Consider the following 11,816-nt stretch of genomic DNA (forward strand, 5'->3'; position numbering starts at 1 on the left):
TCAAACTTCCGCTAATTTATTTTAAATTTGAGATTAAAAACTTTGAAGGAATAAAATTTAAATAATTAAAACATATGCCAAAAATCGGGCGCAATTTGACTCACACATTTGAACATAAAACTGGTCGTTACTCTTGTGTTAATTTAAAAAAATATATACAGAAATAATACAAATGCAACATTGTGTTATCTAATATAAGTATAATAAACCACGTTACAAAATTTTGCAATCTATACTGGTTTTCGCTCAGTACTGCGCATAACAGAAGAAAACTACTGATTTTTGGACAGCTATTATTATTATTATTGATATGTTAGTATTACCTATACACAAACACGCTAAAAACACAAGGTTGCGTTTTTATTTTTTGCTTCTTCATTTTCACCACACACATTTTTACGTTGAACTTCACATAAGAAACTCTTATTCACCGAAAATTAATGTTTATACTCTTGCAGAGGGTATTATAATTTCAGTCAGAAGTTTGCAACGCAGTGAACGATTCCGAACCTATTAAGTATATATATTATTGATCAGCATCACTAGGAGAGTCGGTCTAGTCGTTCCGACTTATTTACTACCTGCAATAGAAAGACAACTTTTGGGAAAGTTCCATGCAGATAGCTTTAAAACTGAGGGACTAGTTTGCGTAGAAACGGACGGACAGACGGACATGGCTAGATCGACTCTCCTAGTGATGCTGATCAAAAATATATGTATATACTTTATAGGGTACCGTTTTATCTCTATGAAGAGCAAAACAGAATAAAATAACAATATGTGTAATGTGTTTTTAGAGAGTGTCTTAAATGAGTAATGTTATATTTTGTTTTTGTTTCTGTTTTTGAACTTTTAGTAAGGCACTTTCCGACTTAAAACTGAACCGAAGATGTTTGTTTTGCATGCAAAGTCAAAAAATAAAATTTATTTTGTGTAAAGAGTTTCTTGACATCCTATATATAATGTTCTATTACTTTAATGCTATTATTAATTCTCACTTGTCCTCGGATTTTTCATATTTGCATATATTTTAATGCTTAATTACAAACAGAGTCAAAAACTTAGTGCATACTTAAATTTTGTTTAGCATACTTTTATTATGTGCGTATAAAAAAATTTGCAAAGTATTTGCAATGTACGCTAAGCATTACAATTATATGCAACATATACTTGATATATGTACACTCAGAAAATAAACCAAGAGTTTTGTTCTTGTTTTAAGTATAAACGCTCATGAAAGTGAGTCAAGTTAAGAAAATTCTTATTTTTGTCATAAATTCTGTATTTAAGAACGTTTCATTCTTAAACTATAATTCTTTATTTGAGAAATTTTTGGTCGATAATTAAAAGTAAATAGTACTTAAATTAATATTGACTTCTGCTTAAATTAAGTTTTAATTCTTTTTAAATCAAGTATAACGTGCACTTAATTGAAGTACAAATTATACTCGAATCAACTATTAAAAATTCTTTAATCAAGAAAGATCATTATTTGGGTTAAGAATAAAGAACAATAAATTCATATTTTAAACATTACGAACTCTTTAAAAAAGAATATTTTAATCTCAAATCAAGAAAGATACTATCCCAATTTGATTAAATAAAACTCTTAGCATGAGCACTATTGGTTCTTATAAAAAAATTTTTGCTTTATTTAAGAACATTTAAATCCATTTCCAAACCTAAAAAGTTATTAAAAAAAATACTGCTATTCCTTGAATTAAGGAAATACATGGTGAGTTATTTATTAAATTAAACTCGCAAAAACCTTGGTTTTTTGACATATTAAATTTTTGTATTTATTTTACATTTTAATTGTTTGCTTAAATTTATTTATTATTGCTTTCTTATAACTTACTGGAAAAAGGGATTACAATTTATATTGTATTATTGATATGTTTTGGATCTTCAACATATTTTAGCCTTATATACGGCTTTGAATTGGTTACAGTATATACATGATTTGGAAAGGTAAAAAATATACGAATAAATATACAAAACGCATACTCCATAAATACTTGAGTGGACGGCACTTCTTAAATGCAGAGCCTCTGCATTGAATGGACCATGAAATAAAATTAAATTATTTTATTAAAGTTTTAGCTGAAGAAATAAGTTACCTCTGCCTTCCTCCATGATAAAAGCTTTTCCCGAAACCTCAGGCGGGGTCCCAACGGAGGCACAGCTACCCTTAAATTTTTCTTCCGTTATGATATATTTTAAATCACTATATCTATAATTTTGAAATTGCTTATAATTATATAAATTTATAAATTATATATAAATTTATAAGTAACGTTTTTTTTCGATTTTTATAAACAAAATTTCGTTTTACCAAAAAACCAAAAAACCATCTGGGGTGTCATTGCGAAGTTGTAAGGAAGAAATGGATTTAAGACCAGTTACCTTCGAGGCCAACACTGACGCTGAATGCCAACCCGAGAAGAGGGATCCTAAGTGCGCTAGGGTGTCACCCAGGAAGACGAAGGTGGCAGCCAAGAAGAGGACCACGAAACGCAAGGCTGTATTGAAGCCCAAGCCCAAGTCCAAGTCCAATTCCAATACCAAGTCCAATACCAAGCCCAAGTTCAAGCCCAAGCTGAAGCTCATGCCCAAGAACGTCATAAGCAAGCCAAAATGCTCCAGGCCCGGGAAGGAGGTGAAGGTCCTGTGGCAAAGCCCGTGGGTCCACCAAAGGTGTTCAAGCCCGAAAAGTCCGTGTCGCAAGAAATCGCAAATGTAAACCAGAAGGCCATCATTGTAGGATCCTTAAACTAACGAATGTCAGCACTGCCAGAATCAGAGAATTGGGAGAACCTCCTGGGAACCAGTCGATGCCTCATGCCAGGAAGGGCCCAATTCCGATTCCGAATCAAGCAAATAAAGTAGTATGTCTGTCAAAAAGTTCTGTTCTGTTTTATTTTATTTATTTTGTATTTAGAAGTCGCATGAACTTACCTTTTTTAAACCTAAAACGTAAACCGATTTTTTTTAGATTATTTAAATTTAATAGATTGGCAGAATGACAGGAAGGTCCAAGCAAATTGTTTCTCAATAAATAAAGGCATAGTCTGATAAACAATTTGTATTTTATTTTGTTTTAGATTCTTTCATTTTAAGAGCTTGGCGAAAATAGTCATTCTATTTTTGAATATTTTGAAAAAATTAACAGTTTTACATAGTGTTAGAGTACTATAAAAACAATTATTTTAAAAGTCTAAATTTTTTAGTGCAAATACAAAGAATATTAAATTGCATGATTTAACATGTTTATACTTAAGTTAGTGTGAAAAATTGTAGATTTAAAGGGGTTGATATTCAAGTTTAATATGGCTTATATTAAAATAAAATTTTCACATATTGATATCAATATTTTCATATTTAAAATAACTAAACCCTCATTAGTTTAAATATGAATATATTAAGTCATGCTATTTAATATGTATTGTGTTTAATATTATGATTTAATATGAAATATGTCAATATCTGAGGAACATATTAAAATAAAATATTTCATTTTTTTATCAGTGTACATGTCTACGTATGTATACATTTATATGTATGTGTAAAATACTATGTGTGCACATAATTAGTGCACGTGCCGAGCAATCAAGAATAATTTGCAGATCTTTTAAAAAAAATGTGTATATACAAACGAACATAAATACGCACAGAACACATAGGAATGCATGTTAAAATAGTAAGAAAACTAACTTAAAAGTGATCGTAACATAAAACTTAAAAAAAGCGGTACGTAGCTTGTTCCAGGAAAAAAAAGGTGTAAACTTTTCTATACAAGCTACGTACCGCTCTTTTTTTGACGTTTTGTATGTACGATCACTTTTAAGCTGGATTTCTTTCTATTCCCTAAGCGTTTTTTTTAAGCAACCAATTTCAACGAATTATTTATTTTTTTAGGATTGCAGGTGCATTAGGTTAGGTTCTTTAAGCCGGTCGCGCACACACGTTCTTTTAAGTATTTAAATAAATAGTACATAAGACAAAACTCCGACGCGCACTTTTATTAAATAAACTTTTTATTACTATAGGCTTGTATTACTTACCTTTAAGGTATTCACGAATTTCTTCTCATTCGTTTTTCTTCAGAAATTCCTCCAGCTTTTCGTCTTCCGCACTCATTTTCATACTTAACTTCAAACTTAAAAACGAGGACCTTCTTCCTAGAGCTGGCCTAAGCACTCAGAATAATATCGATTGTCGATAGACGCTTTTTTCAGCAGTTGGCCATACCGCTCTGATTTGGTCATGTTATAACTCTAATCTATATATCCTCCCAGGCGTAGTTTTCCAACAAGAATATTATTTAAGCAACAACTTTTAGTTTTTGTTTATGTTGGGGCTACAAACAAAATAAAACAAAAATTAAATACCGACTATCGATGTTTTTCCATCTCTACTCATCACACACGCTTTACAAAAAGCACACATACATTTATGTGTGTATTGTTTGACAACAGTTATTTCGGCTTATTTCGGGAAAGCGTTGCTTTCAAGAATCCGTTATGTCGTAAAAAATGCTTATCCTATATTGTACGCACAAACTTGTAAGTACAAACAAATACGAATGACGCTATAAATTTGTTTTAAGAATTTTGCTCTATCCTGTTAAAAATAATGAGAGAAAAAAATGACCGGTCTTTAGCTGGATTAAAGAAATGTTTTTTCTTAAATTTGTTCACTACATTTGAGTACATACCTTCCTTAATTTAAGGAATATTTAATTATGAGGAATATTCTCTTAAAATTGGTTCTTCTTAATATAAATCGAAATTAAAAATAAGAATTTTCTACTTATTTTAAGAATTTTATACTTGAATCAAGTATTATTAAGGATTAATTGTAGTTTAAGTATTAATTATTCTTAATTTAAGCAGAATAGGAAAAAAAATACTTAAAACAAGAATATCAAAAATCAAGTAATATCGTACTTAATTTTAGAGCGACGTTTTTTCTGAGTGTATGTATGCAAAATATACAAAAAAATATGAAATGTGTATGTATGAGAAATAAATCAAAAAAACGAAAATAAGGGATACTGAGAGTATGTGTATGTTGATTTGAATATATTAGTTATTTATATAATTTGCATTACAATAAGCTACCAACATTTTTTTTAAATTGTTAATGGGCAAGCTTTGGCGTTTCTCTACAAACATTATTTTGTATGCGGGGAAACTTATTTCCACAAATAAATATTTAATAATATTTTTGTTTTTGAATAGTGACCACACTAATCTTCAGCACTGAGACTGTGAATTCTTAAATCTTGTTTAAGTCCGTTTTCGGAATCGTCTGGTGGGTTGCTGGATGTACTGCCAGAAGTATGTGCACTACCGTCGTTATTAAATTGAATGTCTTTGACCTTCTGTGAGATGCAGAAGCAATATGCTGCTGCACTTGACATTTTTTTGCCAAGGTATCTAAAACACATGCATGTACTTTAAATTGAACAATTAGGCTTAGTGAAAAAAATTATTTACGTTTTTTCACAAGTGATACAAATAACGTTTTTCCCATTAATTGTAAAACACTTCTCTGGCTATTTAGCCATTTTTCAATAAAATTTGGTTTTAGTCCTTTGATTTCTAGGATTTACTATTCACTGTTCACTTACACACTTTCATCACTTGACAAGATTATTTTTGTTGATTTTGTTTAAAAAATAATTAAAATTTCTTTTTATTGGCCCATTTCTTCTAGTTTACAAGTAGAATTAAATTTGTCTATCACATTTCGAATTTTCTTCTAACGTAGGAAAATTTCCCTTCTTTTGGGTAAAGGCGTTTTGCTGCCTTAGGGTTAATTAAATTTTAGCCCGCTGGTGTCCCTCAGCTACTGGGATTAAAGCTATATAGTTTAGCGCATATATCGATGGAACTTGACGGCCACAAATACAAATTTTCATTTTTTTGTATGCCGCATTTAGTCAGTGTTGGAAAATGCTGGTGTCAGTGCTGTAAACTTTTCAAAAGTAGTGTTGAGAACCAGAGTTGCCAAAGGCGATGAAAAGGGTCCCAACGAGATACCTTTAGCACAAATAGAACCATAAATTAAGCGGTAATAAGAACAAAAACACGTTTTAATTTTATCTTACCAGATCACTAAAAAGCGTGCTAAAAATAAGTCCCAAGAAAATACTTGTTTTTTCGTACCATGACAACCCTCTCAGCCTCCCCTTCAATTCGTTCGGAAATTATAACATGGGCGGCAGAATTGCCAAAATGCCGAAGTCTAGAATCGAATCGATTCTGAGACGCAATAACAAAATAATTTGTAAAACGTCAAATATGTTTTTGTAAACCAAATTTGTAAAGCAATAATGTTCTTAAACCATTAAAGAATGAGGTAAAAATATCATCTGGACTTAAACTTGTCGCAATGTATTTTAAATCAATTAATTTCTGTGCTTGCTTTACGGAAGTTAACAGAGAATTAACAGAGGGAGTTTAGAATCCATGTGAGTCTTTCGGAAGTGGATACTGGAACAGGTTTGGGAAATTCGAAATCGTGTTAATCTTTCGGAAGTGAAACTGGAACAGGCCTGATAATTTTTAATTTTCTTTTTTTTTAAGACAAATAAAATTCTAAAATTAAAAAATTTCCGAGTTAACCGGAACGATGTGATTACTGTAGTAAAACAGCGATGTGGCATATCGTAGCCGGATAATACTGCAAATAGTACAACATTGAATTGGATGACCCGGAGTTCCAGATTATAGAACCAAAAGATACGGACCTTTGGCTTTTCTTTACTTTAACCTGCATTTGGACGAAGAAGTGTGGAGACCAATTGCTCCTAAGGTGGATCAAAAAATTGAATAGCGATTAAAGAACTATCTGCATCCTAACTGGACGGATACTATTGCCAAGTACTTATATAAAAAAAAGTTCCACTACCTTGTGCCTTCAGTTTTAAAAAGGCTATAATATCAGACAAAGAGGATAGTATATGGCTATGGATCGAGGATCACTACAGTCAGTGCAATTCCACTTTTAAAGGATATTGCTTGGTTAAACCCGGACAAAATTGTGGCATCTTAATATCTGTTTCGGTACCAGATAAAAAAACGACGATGCCCTGGATCCAGACGACTCGAGATAGGAAAGGAACTGAACCAAACTTTATTCCGAAATTGCTCACACTTCGAAAACTTCGTGAAGAGGCCATTAACAAGCACCTAGGAATAACCAAGGATTGGGATCCAATTTCGTCATTATACCTCAAAAAATATGAGGGTGAGGCAGGACGCATCATTGATATCGGATTGGATGAATTATTCTGCATTTACTGCACAGGAGCTCAAATTAAAACATACATATCGCGGATCAAAAATATAAAAAAAATGTGTGTCGACGCAACTGGAAGTGTTGTAATACCAATCGCGAAACCAAACAGATTGATGCATGGTGGCGACAGTATATTTCCAGTGTTTCAAATGCCTTCGGCCAAGCATGATACTGCTATCATTCAATTCTGGCTTAGTCGATTTATTTCAAAATTTGGACGCTTCATACTGGAGGTTGTGTGCGACTTCTCCTTGGCGCTACTTAATGGAATAAGCTTGAGCTTTATTGACTGCCGTTTAAATTAATATTTAGCGACTTGCTTCCGATGTCTCTTTAACGAAAAAGATATGCAACTATGATGTGCCGAAAAAACGTTTTTAAAGGAAAATTACCAAACGTAAAGGATTTTTACATAAGATGCTACGATGTGGCTATGACCAAGAAAAGTTTTGCTCGGATGATGAAATCAATGCTGATTGTTGCGCTTAGCGAAGCCTCTTTGGAACACATTGAAGGGGAATATCGGCCAAGCGAAAAAAAAGAAAAAAAGTATATCCTCACCCGCATCGCCACTTTTTCTGCTCCGGAATATAATTACCAGGAAAATGAATGTTTACCTGAAGAAAATGGATGGTGATGAGCCCACATCATAAACAAAATCAAAAAAATTCGCATAGAAGGAAGCGTTCAAGTGTAAATCAGTAAGCTGTCGACCAAACCCATATTTTTCGCCTGAGTTGGTGCAGCAGCTTTTGAAATTTATACTGTGGACAAATGTCAGGAAGGACAAATTCTCCTTAAAGTACGATGTGGGTCCTTCGGCGCTGGTGGAAGCATACTAAAATGATTTAAAAAACTCGGACATGAGTATATTCAACCAAAACGAAAGGACGGAGCTAATCAAAAGCCCAGAGGGGAATACCTAAATGAGTGACCTAATGTGGATTTGCTGTACAATCGATCACATCGAAGAAAAAGGGATGAGATCTTGCATAACGGCGGAGGAATGGCTCTAGTGTGTACTGGAACACGATCGATCCAATTTAAAAACACTTGCCCATTCGACTCTCTTGTGGAAATATTGGCGACAGCCTATATGGACAATTTTGCTTACAAGCTCCAGATGGACTCGATTTATACGGACAACTTAACAGTGGACTTTATTAAAAAATAAGCTTCCGCGGGAATTTCTTCTGGCCTCTGCTGCGATAGAGGTTTGATATATATAAGTTGCTTCAATACGCCGGTCACATGAACTGAAAGAGGTAAATAAGTGCGAAAACCTCGAAGAAGTGATTGGAGCTTGTAGACGCTGAACAAGTAAGCGTACATGGTGCACTGGTTGGATTCATAAAGGAATTTTTCTACAGTACAATGAAAATTTCACGAGATGCGGTGAAAAGTTCAGCCTTGAAATAGATCCAGCTCCTTATATCATCATTGACTTGGAATTCGTAATGGAAAGTACATTTCATAAAATAGTTAAAACGGATGCAACAGGATCGGCAACATTACTAGAACTAACACTTGAAATTTCTGTGAAAACAAAATATATACTGAGCGGAGCTATTGAATTCATTCCTTCGACAGGTCCTATGCTCGTGCATAGGACATTATATTGAACATTGCCGAAAAATAACTGAATTTTGGGAACTTTATAATGATATGTCCAGGCAGTGGCGGAAATCTACAGCATCGGATACTAAGATGGTGATCCACATAGTTATATATAGCGTCTCAGCCATACGGATTTATTACAATAATATAATATGTCAATGTTAAGTATCTATTTAAAGAAATAAAATATACAGTTTTTGTTTAAATAAACCAATTTTAATATTTTTATGAAAAAAACTAATAAAAAATAGTACCTTTATTTTTTATAATTTTTAAGAAGTTGGAAAACGTTTTTTGTTAAAAAACTAATTTTTAAGAGGTGGACAAACGATTTTTTTTAGATTCCGAAATTCTGAGAGGTGGCCAAACATGGGCGGTTTTTATTTTTCGAAAATGGTCGGAAAATTATTTTTGTTAAAAAGCTTGTTTTAAAGAGGTGGGCAAACGTTTTTTTTTAGATTCTGAAATTTTAAGAGGTGGGCAAACATGGGTAGTTTTTTTTTCTCGAAAAAACTAATTTTAAAATCAAAATATAAATAAATAATAATAAATGAATAAAATAAATTGCTAAACGTAAACAAGTTAAGAAAAAAATGAAACGTCACTTATAACGCTGTCAATAAATTCTTTGCAAAATGCCAAAACTGCTTTGGAAAACTATGGAGGTCGAAAGCTCGAAACCATATGATCGTCTGCACTTTTCTAGTGTTCCTTGACCTCATTCTTGATAACATTTTTTTCGGATCAAGTCACGTTTTTGTTTAACTGGATTTGTTTGCAATACCTGGAAAACGTACTGATTTAAATATGATTTAGTTAGTTTTTTGTTCATCTAACGAATAGAAAAACAGCAAAAGAGTTGGGTGAAATGCTTAGTATGAAACTAAGAACAGTTTACAACATTATCAACCGCGCGGAAAATGAAAACAGGCTGGAATTAATCAGCTCATAAGGCAGACCCGAAAAACTTTCTCGACGAGACTGTGCGCAAGTGTTAAAAACAATTGAGAATAAACCGCAAGCAGGCCTTTGAGAATTGCAGAGTGGCATTAAAACACACTGTCATAAGACCGTTTGCCATGAGACAGTGAGGGAAGTACTGAATCGTCACAAGTACTCTTCATATGTGGGAAGTAAGAAATCCATACTGTCTGCAGTAAATATTGAAAAATGTCTTAAGTTCGGATTATTAATAATTCGCCGGAGTTCTGAATTGATGTAATTTTTTGTGACAAGACTAAGATAATTTTGTATTATCATGACGGTCCGGCTAAAGTTTGGCGAAAACCAAATTCAGCCAAAAAACATTTTGCTTGCTGTTGAGTAGTTATATCATCCAAAGACGTTGGAAAGCTGCGCATATTTAATGATTTTTTGTATTTGATTCAAATATGTTATAATAGTTTAAAATATTAAATTTAAATATGGCATGTAGTAAACCATAGTAACTATTTTCAGAATTGATTTGAACATTCAAACTTCAATTTAATAAGAATAAATATTTATTTCAAATTTAGTTCATATTCACAGTAAACAAAAACCCATAATTATTTTAAACATTTATCTGTTCAAATTAGATAGTATTTTATATTTAATTTTAATATTGACCGTATTTCGAATAAATTAACCATTGTTGATTTATTTTTTTTTATTTGGTAAACAACTTCAAAATATAAAAATAAAACAAAAGAATACATTATTAATATAAAAACTCAATCGCTGTTCCTTTATTTTGCATTGGCAGCTTGTTCTAGGGGTCTTCAGAAAAATTCTATTAAACAAATTTATAAAATATCGATAAATACTTGATTAAAATCACTTACCTAAAATGACTTTTGACCGAAAGTCCGCCTTTGTGCCGATTCTCGGAATAGAATCATGGATGTCCGTTAACTCCGTTTCCTGTCAAATTATTGTAATTATTTTATTTATTTAATTAATTATTTAATTTAACGACATCGGTCATCATTAGGTTCCAACCTTGATACAAATAAAAAGAAATAAAAAGATAAGAATAGACACAAAAGAAAATTCCTAGAACAACGAGAAACAAAGATAAAAATGCAAAAACACACATGTATAAGTTTTACAAATTATCAATAAAATAATAATTAATTAATATTATAATTAAGTGTTATTTAAGTTTTTACTCACCTTTTCATCACAACCCTAATCCACTTTCACAGAAAAAACATTTCTTTTATTTTAATTGACGTCCGCTTTGGTCAACCATAAAACTAAAAGTGATATTCTTCGCGACAACGGCGTGTAAGATTATTCACATGTGTATGTGTGTGCAAAAGAATGGACAAATTCTGTCGAACTTTGTTGGATGCCGTTATGTTACAGTAGAGGTTAAAAAAATAGCGCATAAAGTTTGAGTTAAATGCAAAGGTTTTATGCCAGCATGAATACATATTCCTATAGGAATCTGTTTTAATTACAAACTAATTATTAATTTTAATCTAGAAAACCAATGTTTTTCGTTGGCTTGTAATTATGTTTCCTTCGAGAAAACTTTAAAACACTGAACAAACATTTTTACATAGATTTTTGACCACTGGTGTACGAATTCGGATAAAAAGGACAGACGCAACCTTGCATTTACTTTTTGTTCTTGTTTTGCTTATATTCTCTCTCCTCTTCAAAAGTTGATGTTGTTCAGCATTCGTAGATATTGCTGCAGTTTAACAATTATGTATGTATGTACATATAAAAAAGAACACACACATATTTTGTGAACGTACGTAAACACATGTATATTATGTGTATACTTGTGTCAACTTTTTATATTTCCCATATTTATAAAAAATATGCCTATGTTTCAAATAAATTGTTTAAATTGCTTAGTTTAACATTCGTTAAACTATGTTAATTAGATACTATTTTTT

The 11,816-nt window shown here is 31.9% G+C and overlaps 1 long non-coding RNA gene across 2 annotated transcripts; it reads right to left on the bottom strand.

Annotated features, from left to right (window-relative positions):
- Positions 1–10,624: 10,624 nt before the first annotated feature.
- LOC108140343 lies at positions 10,625–11,155 on the bottom strand. Of its 2 annotated transcripts, none has more exons than XR_001774180.1 (3): positions 11,080–11,155; positions 10,749–10,827; positions 10,625–10,696 (listed from the first exon to the last, which is right to left on the bottom strand). It is a non-coding gene; the product is annotated as an uncharacterized LOC108140343 (long non-coding RNA). The 2 variants fall into 2 exon arrangements; XR_001774181.1 differs by having other exon boundaries at positions 10,651–10,683.
- Positions 11,156–11,816: the final 661 nt, after the last annotated feature.

The sequence above is a fragment of the Drosophila elegans genome, unplaced genomic scaffold, assembly GCF_018152505.1.
Source record: "Drosophila elegans isolate 14027-0461.03 unplaced genomic scaffold, ASM1815250v1 contig_397, whole genome shotgun sequence".
Taxonomy (NCBI): domain Eukaryota; kingdom Metazoa; phylum Arthropoda; class Insecta; order Diptera; family Drosophilidae; genus Drosophila; species Drosophila elegans.